The sequence below is a fragment of the Nannospalax galili genome, unplaced genomic scaffold (genome assembly GCF_000622305.1).
Source record: "Nannospalax galili isolate Female #2095 unplaced genomic scaffold, S.galili_v1.0 scaffold127, whole genome shotgun sequence".
In the NCBI taxonomy this organism is placed as follows: domain Eukaryota; kingdom Metazoa; phylum Chordata; class Mammalia; order Rodentia; family Spalacidae; genus Nannospalax; species Nannospalax galili.
The window spans coordinates 5,531,131-5,540,393 of NW_008360326.1; the positions used below are offsets into that span (position 1 = coordinate 5,531,131).

The following is a 9,263-nucleotide window of genomic DNA, read 5'->3' on the forward strand; positions in this document are numbered from 1 at the left end:
GATAGAATACATGACATCAGACAGGGCAGTCAGGAGGTAGGGGAGGGATCTGAATGTGATCAAAACATTGCATTAAATCCTCAGAAATTCAGTTAAAGAAGATAATAACGGATGACATGAAGTTGCAAGGATAGTTAGGTGAGGGGAGAAGTGTTAATATGATCAAAATATGTTGTATGAAATTCACAAATCAATACCAATATTTTTAAAAAGTAATCATGCAGAGTGTGTGTGGTGGAGAGGTTACTGAGGAGTATGTGGGGGTGAAACACAACCGGCCAGGGCAGCAGCCAAAGACGGGGCCCTGAAGGGCCAAACCGCGAGTGGGGTGGGGTAGGTGCGACCCTCAAATGCAATATATGTCTGGAGACTTCTTGTGAAGCTCTAGTCAGCGTGGGTGGCCACCTGTTTTGTTGGCCCTGACTTCATCAGTGACTGGAGACACGACCAGACCAGCAAGAATTCCCCGTGTGTAAAACTGGCATCAACAGAGAGAAGGTTGTCTCTTTTTATGGGTGAGGGAGCCAGAAGCCCCAGGATCCCATATTGAAAACTCCACCCCGTCCCAAGGGCCAATGGCCAGCTCCAGAGAGTAGAGGGGGCTTCTAGCCCTTTGGTGATACTGGGGCCTTTCCCCTTTGGCGTTTTCACCACTGTCTTCAATGCCCATAAGTCTTTCTACAGGGGTGCAGGTATGGATCTGGGACAGGGTCACCTGGCCTCCAGCTGGCAAGATTCCCTCATTTTGTCTCTTGCCATCTTCTGGCTGCTCAGTATTTGAGCTGTGTCTCCTTCCTGCCCACCTCCATCCAGAGGAGAATCAGTATTGGGAGTCACTGCTGACCCTTCCTTATTTCTGGACCCCCCCCTTCTGTGACCCCTTCATTTCTGTTGGCTATGGCCAATCCTGGACACCCTTGAGAAGGGCATGGGGAAGAAGGAGTGACAGGGGTGCTTAGGACAAGAGTGCCTGCTGCTCCATTCTGCTGGCTCAGGAGCACTGTAACTCCCATCCCTGGAGGATGAGGACAGACTAAAGACAGATATCCTATTGTCCTTTTTCCCAATCCTTTGCTTTCCCCCAGATTTGTTGATTTCATGTTGAAAGGTGGGCTAGGCTCCCTCTGATTCTCCCTCACTCCTCTTGTTGAATTAATTTAATTCATCCTCCCTCCCCCGACTATCTAAAAGGAGTTCTGACTCTAATGTCACCTCTCCCATCTCTCACTACCTCCTTTATTACAAATTCAATTAAAAAAAAGTAATCATGCTAGTGAGATCATGATTCAGTAGGTAAAGACACTTGCTACCAAGCCTGCTGACCTGAGTTCTATTCCTGGGACCCACATGGTGGAGGAAGAGAACCAATTCCTGTATGTTGTCCTCTGACCTCTACACACATGTCCTATGGCATATATATATGCACAAAGTAAATAAAAGTAAAAAAATTTAAGCAAAAAAACCCTAAAAATAATTTTCTCTCCTACTTCCCCTCCTTGAGTTTCCCCCAACCATAGCCTCACTTTTCTGCTTCTGGTTGAGTCAGTCTTTTTTGAAAACAGTTATGGAGACTTCTGCCTGAAATACCTCTCATTCTATTACAAACTCTTTGGAGTGACATTTTCACTTTAATCATTTCATCAGTTCTCTTGTCAAGGTCAAAAACAATATGTACAACATGGAACCCAGTGGTCAGTTTTCAGCCTCATCATACTTAACCTGCAGGCCCTCTTGCCAGTTACCTCCTGTCCTTTCTGGAGACTCTGCACTTGCTCTCCTGGCTAACATTTCCTTTACATCCCTTTTCCACAGCTATTCCTTATCTTCTCCTCTTGAAGTAGACGTCTTAGGCTGAGTTCTTAGAAATCCACCCACTCTTACTCTTTTCCAGTTCTTTTCCAGTCTCATGGTTTTTAACTAGTGTCTACATCCTGATGATCTCCAAACTTACCTATGTCTATCCCAGTGGTCCCTTTTCAACTGCAGTCTCCTATACTCATCTGTTTATTCAAAAATCTCCACATATACACAATAGTGTACACATTTTCTGGGCTTGACTGACACTGGAGAAGAATACTGTGGGAAGCTACATCACAGCAATGGCATTGCACTGGATGGCTTTAGTTGTAAACTTGACACACCTGGGTAGATGGAGCCTCGATTGGGGGATTGCCGTCATTGGACTGGCCTGTGGCCATGTATGTGGGGCATTTTCTTGATTGTTGAGTGATGTGGGATGGCCTAGCCCACTGTGGGCAGTGTCATCCCTGGGCAGATTGTTCTGTATTATATAAGAAAGCAGGCTGAACATGGGCCAGGAGAGCAAGCCAGTAAGCAGTGTTCCTTCATGACCCATGCTTCAGCTCCTGCCTCCAGGTTCCTGGTCTGAGTTCCAGGAGATACAAGCCAAATAAACCCTTTCCTCCCCAAGTTGGTATTGGTCAGAGTGTTTTATCACAGCAATGAAGAAACAAACTAGAACAGGCATAAACAGAATTCTACAGCAAACCACTAAATCTATGGTAATGGAGCCATTAATTTTCCCTCTGGAGGAAGGAGCAGGGTCACAGGATCCTTATAAGATCCTCTCTCCTGAGATTCCAACCACCACTCCCTCTGACTCCAGCTACAGGTAATATCAGAAATGTTAAAGTATATAAGGTAGAGGGCTGGGGATGCAGCTTAGTTGACAGAGTGCTGGTCTGCCATGCACTAAACCCTGCATAAAACCTGGCATGATGGCACAAAGCTGTAATCCTAGTACTCAGGAGGTGGCAACAGTAAGATCAGAAGTTCAACATAATCCTCGACTGCATAGCAAGTTCAAGGCCAGCCTGGGCGCTAGTCTCAAGAACCAAATCAAACCAACAACAAAAAAGACTGGGAATGGGACTTTCCCACAGTGCAGCTACCTGTAAGTCACCTATGCTCCTGAAATAACCACAATAAATTCATTAATTTGCCAAGCTGGACTCTACAGAAGCTTTCTTTGATCAGTCAGCTCCTTCTCTGTTTAGAGTGAGTAGACATTTCTTTTATGTCTCCCTAGGAAGATCATGCATCACTCAGTAAATGACAATTCTATCCTGACAGTTTCAGGCCCAATCCCTCGGCATCATCTTCAGCACATCTCTTCCTCATACTCCACATCCAATTCACCTACATATCCTATTGTCCCTGTGTTCCCTAGCATCTCCACAGGGCAGTGCTCTCATCCTGTCCTTCCCTCTGGGCACCAGTGTTACCTCCTGTCTTAGGTTCTGTAGGAAGAAGTCTTAGTATCTGTCAACTCAGAATAACCTGCAGGTCAGGAACAGGCAATTCTTCTCAACTGGTACGATTCTCAGCACCTGACACATAGTGATAGACAGCAAATATTTACTCAATGAATGACATTTTCAAAATGTGTTCATTCTTAGCTGGGTGTAATGGTTCATGCTGTAATCCTAGCACTCAGGAGGCAGAGGTAGACAGATCTCTGTGAGTTCCAGGCCAGCTTGGTCTTCACAGTGAGACCCTGTCTCCAAAAACTAAAACCAAAGCTAAAACCAAAAAAAAAAAAAACCCAGGATGTCCAGTTCAATTTGAGTTTAAAATAAATAGTTTTGGGAAATATGTGCTGCAAATATTGCATGGTACATACTTATGCCTAAAAAAATTAAGTTAGTATCTGGTATTTTTATTTACTAAGTGTGGCAATCCAAGAAAAAAATGGTCTAGTGTATGCCCACTTTCACAATGCCAGTTTCCTGGCTATGATTGTGTAAGTTGTAATCACTGGGGGAAACTGGGAGCAAGAGAAGCACACAAGGCCTCTTTGTACCACTTTTCGCAATGCCCTGTGAATGTATAATTATTTAAAATGAAAATGGTTTTTTGAATGGCCCTGGGAAGAAAACTAGCCACTCCTGTTGGTGATGCAAACAGAGAGGAAAGTGTTGGGTTACTAGCCTTGTGGTTTTATGGAGCATTGTAAAACTAGCACTTCACAAAGGACCCAGACAATATCCCCCTTGCCTGACAACAATGTCATACAGTTATTGGCATGTGACAAAGTGGTCATGAATGTGAGTTTGTGCTCAGACTCATCTGATTTCTGGCTCTTCTCTTTATTAGCTATAGATGGTGCTTGCCCTGGTTTGCTGGAGCCAGCAGACTCCTGACTCATTCCTGTTCCCCTTTCAGTGACTAAAACAAGCCTGGGAGTATTTACACCACCCAGATTGGCAGACACTGCAAATCAGTGACTACATTGTTTTCCCCTTGGGGAAAGCTGGAAGTTAAACATTTGCCATCATACAACAGACTCAGGCTCAAAGCCTCAGTTAGCTCATTGGCAAAATGGGAGAAGATAACAGTAATTACCTTAAAATGATATAAGAATTAAGTGAGATAACACATGTAAGGTACCTATGGCTAAATTTGTCAGTGAGCAATAAATGTAAGTTGGTGTTACCTCTCCTAGTATCATCTCCCATTTCAGCTAAAAAACTAAAGGGCAAGGCTATGTTGTAGTTTTTGTGTGCGTGTGTCTTTATGTGTGTGTATTGTATGTGCATGTGTTGTGTCTCTGTGTGTGTATGTGTGGTCTGTGTGTGTCCGTGTATGTATGTCTATGTACATTGTGTGTTGTTTGTATGTTATATGTTTTGTATTATCTGTGCATATGTGGTCTGTCTGTGTGCACCTGTGTATGTTGTGTGTCTATGTGTGTATATGTTATATGCTGTGTTATCTACGTGTTTGTGGTCTGCAGATATGAATGCAAGTCCGTGTGTGTCTGTCTGTATATGTTGTGTGTGTGCGTGTGTGTGTGTCTCTGTGTATGCTGTATGTGTGCATGTGTGTGCATGTCTATGTATGTCTCTGTGTGTCTTTGTATGGTATGTGCGTGCCCAGAAATGTGTGTTCTATTCATCTCAGCTTCTTTGGTGACTGATACAGGATCTGACATATATTGGGTACTCAATAAATAGTTTTGAAATTACTGAACAAATGACAACTATTAGTAACTTGGTGACATATGCTTCTAGAGAATTCTCATGTGGCTTTAGGCCTTTAAAGACACATTTAATCTTTAATCCTAGGGATTTTCAGGCCCTGGGGCCTGCCATCATGGAATTCTGAGAACACTCCCTACAGACACAATGCTAATGCCTTCTCCTGACCCTGACCTACAAATATAGAGGCTCCTGGAACCCTCCCTCCAGGTTTCAGGGTCAGGCCTTCATCTCTCCCTCCTCTAGGAGCCAGCATGGGGCATTTCTGGCTGCAAGCCTGTCTGACTAGAGGTCATTTAATCCTTGCTGGATTTGTCCTGTTTATTTTAGTGAACAGGGCTGTTTACTTTCAGTTCTTAGTTCTGGGGTGCTTACTCATTTTGCTTCCATTTTATTTACTCTTTGTAAGCACTTGGGTTTGAGTAAATATGTCTATAAAGTTCCAGGGACTAGGTTATTCTGTGTCTGGTATTTTAATGGCCTTTAAACAGTGTCTGCTCAGGTAAGCATTTTATAGATGGATCGAAAAGATAAGAGGATTCTGTTGTGAGTGGCCTCTGACTCCTTCCAGGTTGACTGTGGATCACAAACACCCTATGAATCATGGCTTTTCATCAGTAATAAAAATGTCAAAGCCAACACTCAACTAAAACAGAGAAGTTAACCCACCCTACTCAGCCAGGCTGGAAAATTGTGGTGACTCTTTAAACTTTAGGGCAGGAGTAAGTGTCCTGATTCCCTGCACTGCTTTTTAAAATACACCTTCATAAGCCCCAGATCAGAACAATTCTGATTTTGGAAGAATTAGGTTGAGGTCTGGAATTTGTATTTTTAATAGGAACAGCAAATAATTTTGCTATCTTGGACCACACAGAGAAAGGACTAATCTGGATCCTCAAAAGCCTTTGTGTGGATAGGTGGGCTGCACTCCAGCTCATTGCATTGTTGCTGGGCAGCATGGTAAGAAACTAGAGATAAACTAGTTTTCTAGGAACAATTGCATTGATGCTGGGACACAAACTCCTCCACAGTTAGCCAGGGTGCTGGGGAGCACCATTTGCTGAGCCACTTGCTCAGGTCTATTCTGTTGGCAGAGGGCAGAGACCATGCATCATTCCCCAGAAGTCTTAAGACAGTGCACTACACAGAAAGCTGCCACCAGGAATAGATGGCTTTGGCTACATGGGCTAAGACACTCTTACTGAACAAAGGACAGGCCTGGTTACTCCATGGCAGCCAGCAAGCCAGTAGTTGGCAATGGGTATGTCAAAGAAACTGAGCACCATGGGGACCTGGACACCCCTCCTGAGGCTGGGATCAGGTCTTTCCAAGGCAGAGTAGCCATAAGCCCACCTCTGCCTCAACTTACAGGTTTCTAGTTGTTGTAGTCCCTGAGCTTGTAATGATATCATAAGTGCAATTTGTAACAATGACATGTCATAGCACCTAGAGGCACAGGGTAGCCCTTTGTGGCCCATGTCTAAACAGTGACACTCTTGACCTGAGGCAGGGAATCCTGTGTTCCCAGAGACCACAGGCAGAGAATTTGCCTATTTGAAGAACTTTTGTCTTGTTCTGTCTACAGCCTCTTCCTTTCCTTCCCTCCCTCTAGTGAACTCATCATTCTTTCTGCATGTATTGACATGTGTATGGTCTGCTTCTTCCATCATAAGGTGGGCTTTGAGAGGGCACACTTGCCTTGCTCTCTGCTGGACCCAGAGCCTACTAGTCATTTCCCTATACAGACTTCTGGCACATGAATACATGAACAAGAGGCTTCCCTACCTCCTGCCATCTATTCATTTACTCATCCGACAGCATGCTCTGGGCATCTGCTGTGGGCCAGGCTCTTGTCGGCTTGAATAACTCCTTTTCAGCCTGGAGCAGCTACCAGGCCAGTGGTGGGAAGTTGGAGACACATCCTTTGTGTAATGCACCCTGACAAGGCCTAGATCCAAGGTCTGATGGAAACCGGGCTGCGTGGAAGAGCACACTGCAGCAGTGACAGGTTCTTAAGTTAGAGAAATGGTATCTTGTCTAGCGGGATTTCCCCCTCCTGATTCAGGGAGCCCCATCTGCCCCGAGGCTGCTCTGCCTCTGTTGACAACCAGGCTGCTTGTTTCTGCTAAGATTGCAGCAGGGTGCTTATATAGAAGCAATCTATAAAACACCATTTACAGCCATAACTGAACCACAAAAATCAATCCCCAATGCTCATTCCCATCAACAAACATGCTTGGAGTGCCTCCTGAGTGTGGGGCACAGTTTTTAGGTGTCATGGGAGATAAACAGATGAATAAAATAGAACTCTGCCCCAAGGGAGTCTCTAATCTCCCTAAGGAGACAGGACACCTGGAGATGAAATGATGAATCACACCTGTAAAAATGTGCTGCTGAATAGTGAAGGAAGGTTCTAGAAGTGCGCTGCCCAATGTAGCACCCACATGTGGCTAATGAGCTCTTTTTGAAAAGCAGCTATGCATTCAAATGCCTTTCATGCTCAGCGGTACTACAGGTACCAAGTAATGTACACATCAGATTGCAAACAAAACATAAATACTTCCATTCAAAAATGTCAAGCACATGCTGAAATAATCTTTTGGATAGATTAAGTATATTAATCTATAAAAATTAATTCCATCTGTTTCTTGTATATTTTTAAAAAATCAGCTTCTAGGACATTTTAAATGACCTGTGTGGCTCCCATCGTGTTTCTATTGAACAGCACTGTTTGAGGAGTTGAGAGAACCCAGTGGGTAACCATGCCCTGTGCTATTGCAACTGGGAAGGTTCTGAGGAAATGGGCCAGTTAGTTAGAAGCCAGCAAGGGTCCTGAACAAGTGGGTAGGGAGGGCATTTGAGATGTTCTCAGGAAGGGAAGGAGAGAGAACAGCAGCTCCAGGAGCCTCCAGGGTCCCAGGATCAGTGCACACACCAATAACAAGCACTCACCAACTCTGCCTGGCTCTTCCTATATTCCAGAAGGACAGGCCCTGAGGACCTGTAGCCACCCCCCCCCACACACAAAACCAGACTAAACCAACTTCATGTCAGTCCTGGGCAATGGGGAGCTAGTCAGTGAGCTGTGTTGGGATGCTAAGTACTGGTAAGTGAAATCCTGGGCTAGGCCACCCATAGCAAGAATGGGTTAAATTGTGGCACTCAATGGCTGGAGAGATGGCTCAGTGGTTAAAAGCACTGGCTGCTCTTGCACATGACCCAGGTTCAGTTCCCAGCATCCACATGGCACCCCAAAACCATCGATAACTCCAGTTCTAGGGGATCTGACACCCTCTTCTGACTTCCACAGGCACTGCACACATGTGGTGCACTTTTACATGCAGGCAGAACACTCATACACATAAAAATAAATTATTCTTTTTAAATGTGGCACTCCACCCTGGGCACAGTGGCACACATGTAATCCTAGCACTTGGGAGGCTGAAGAATCATGAATTTGAGACCATCTTGGGCTACATAGCAAGACCCTGCCTCAAAATTAAATAAATAGATAGTTAAAAACTTGCTCCTACCTGTCTCCCAGCTCTGGGCCTATGTGAGGAGCAATGGTAGGGAAGGAGAGAGCAGTTCAGTGCCTCTAGGACTGGGACCGTGCCCAAGGTAAGGGAGGGTTTCTCTGGGACACTGGAGAAGGCCAGGCCCCAACCTAGCCAGAACAGGGCACATTTTGTCCAAGAAATCAGGCAGCTGGAATCCAATGTGATGTTCGCTTTTCTGCCTCTGGCACTGTTCCCCTACTACCACCCCCAGCCATGCAGAGAAGCTGTAAACACTTGAATACAAGGATTAGCTCTGCATGTGGTGTCTAGGACATTGTGAACAACTCTTGGTGGCTGTGTTTGTATCTGTGTTAAATTGATCTTTTTAACCCCCAACACTTTGGATGTGAGGCTTGGTACATAGCCAGTGTTCAATACATATTGATGAATGGATAAAAGAAGGAAGGAAGGAGTGCCTGGGTGAACAGATGATAGATCTGTTAAAGCACAGGTGCAGGTTCTTGGAATGGGCTAATCTTGTCCTGAGATAGATTTTTGGAGATGGCAGAAAGAGGTATTTTTCACAGGCTAAATCTCACAGTGTCTGTGTCACAGGAGAATGGCACTCTGTTTATAGCATTCTACCATCCTACTTCCTACCATGGTACCCCGGACTCATGAGCTTTGAAACGGTGTATCTAAGCTATAGCCTTATGTGGCTAAAGCTTGCTTTCTAGCCTCTTATGTTAGTGATTATACTTTA

General features: G+C 44.8%; 1 pseudogene; it reads left to right on the forward strand.

Annotated features, from left to right (window-relative positions):
- LOC103727816 overlaps positions 1-781 on the forward strand; it is a 2,125-nt pseudogene extending 1,344 nt beyond the window's left edge.
- Positions 782-9,263: the final 8,482 nt, after the last annotated feature.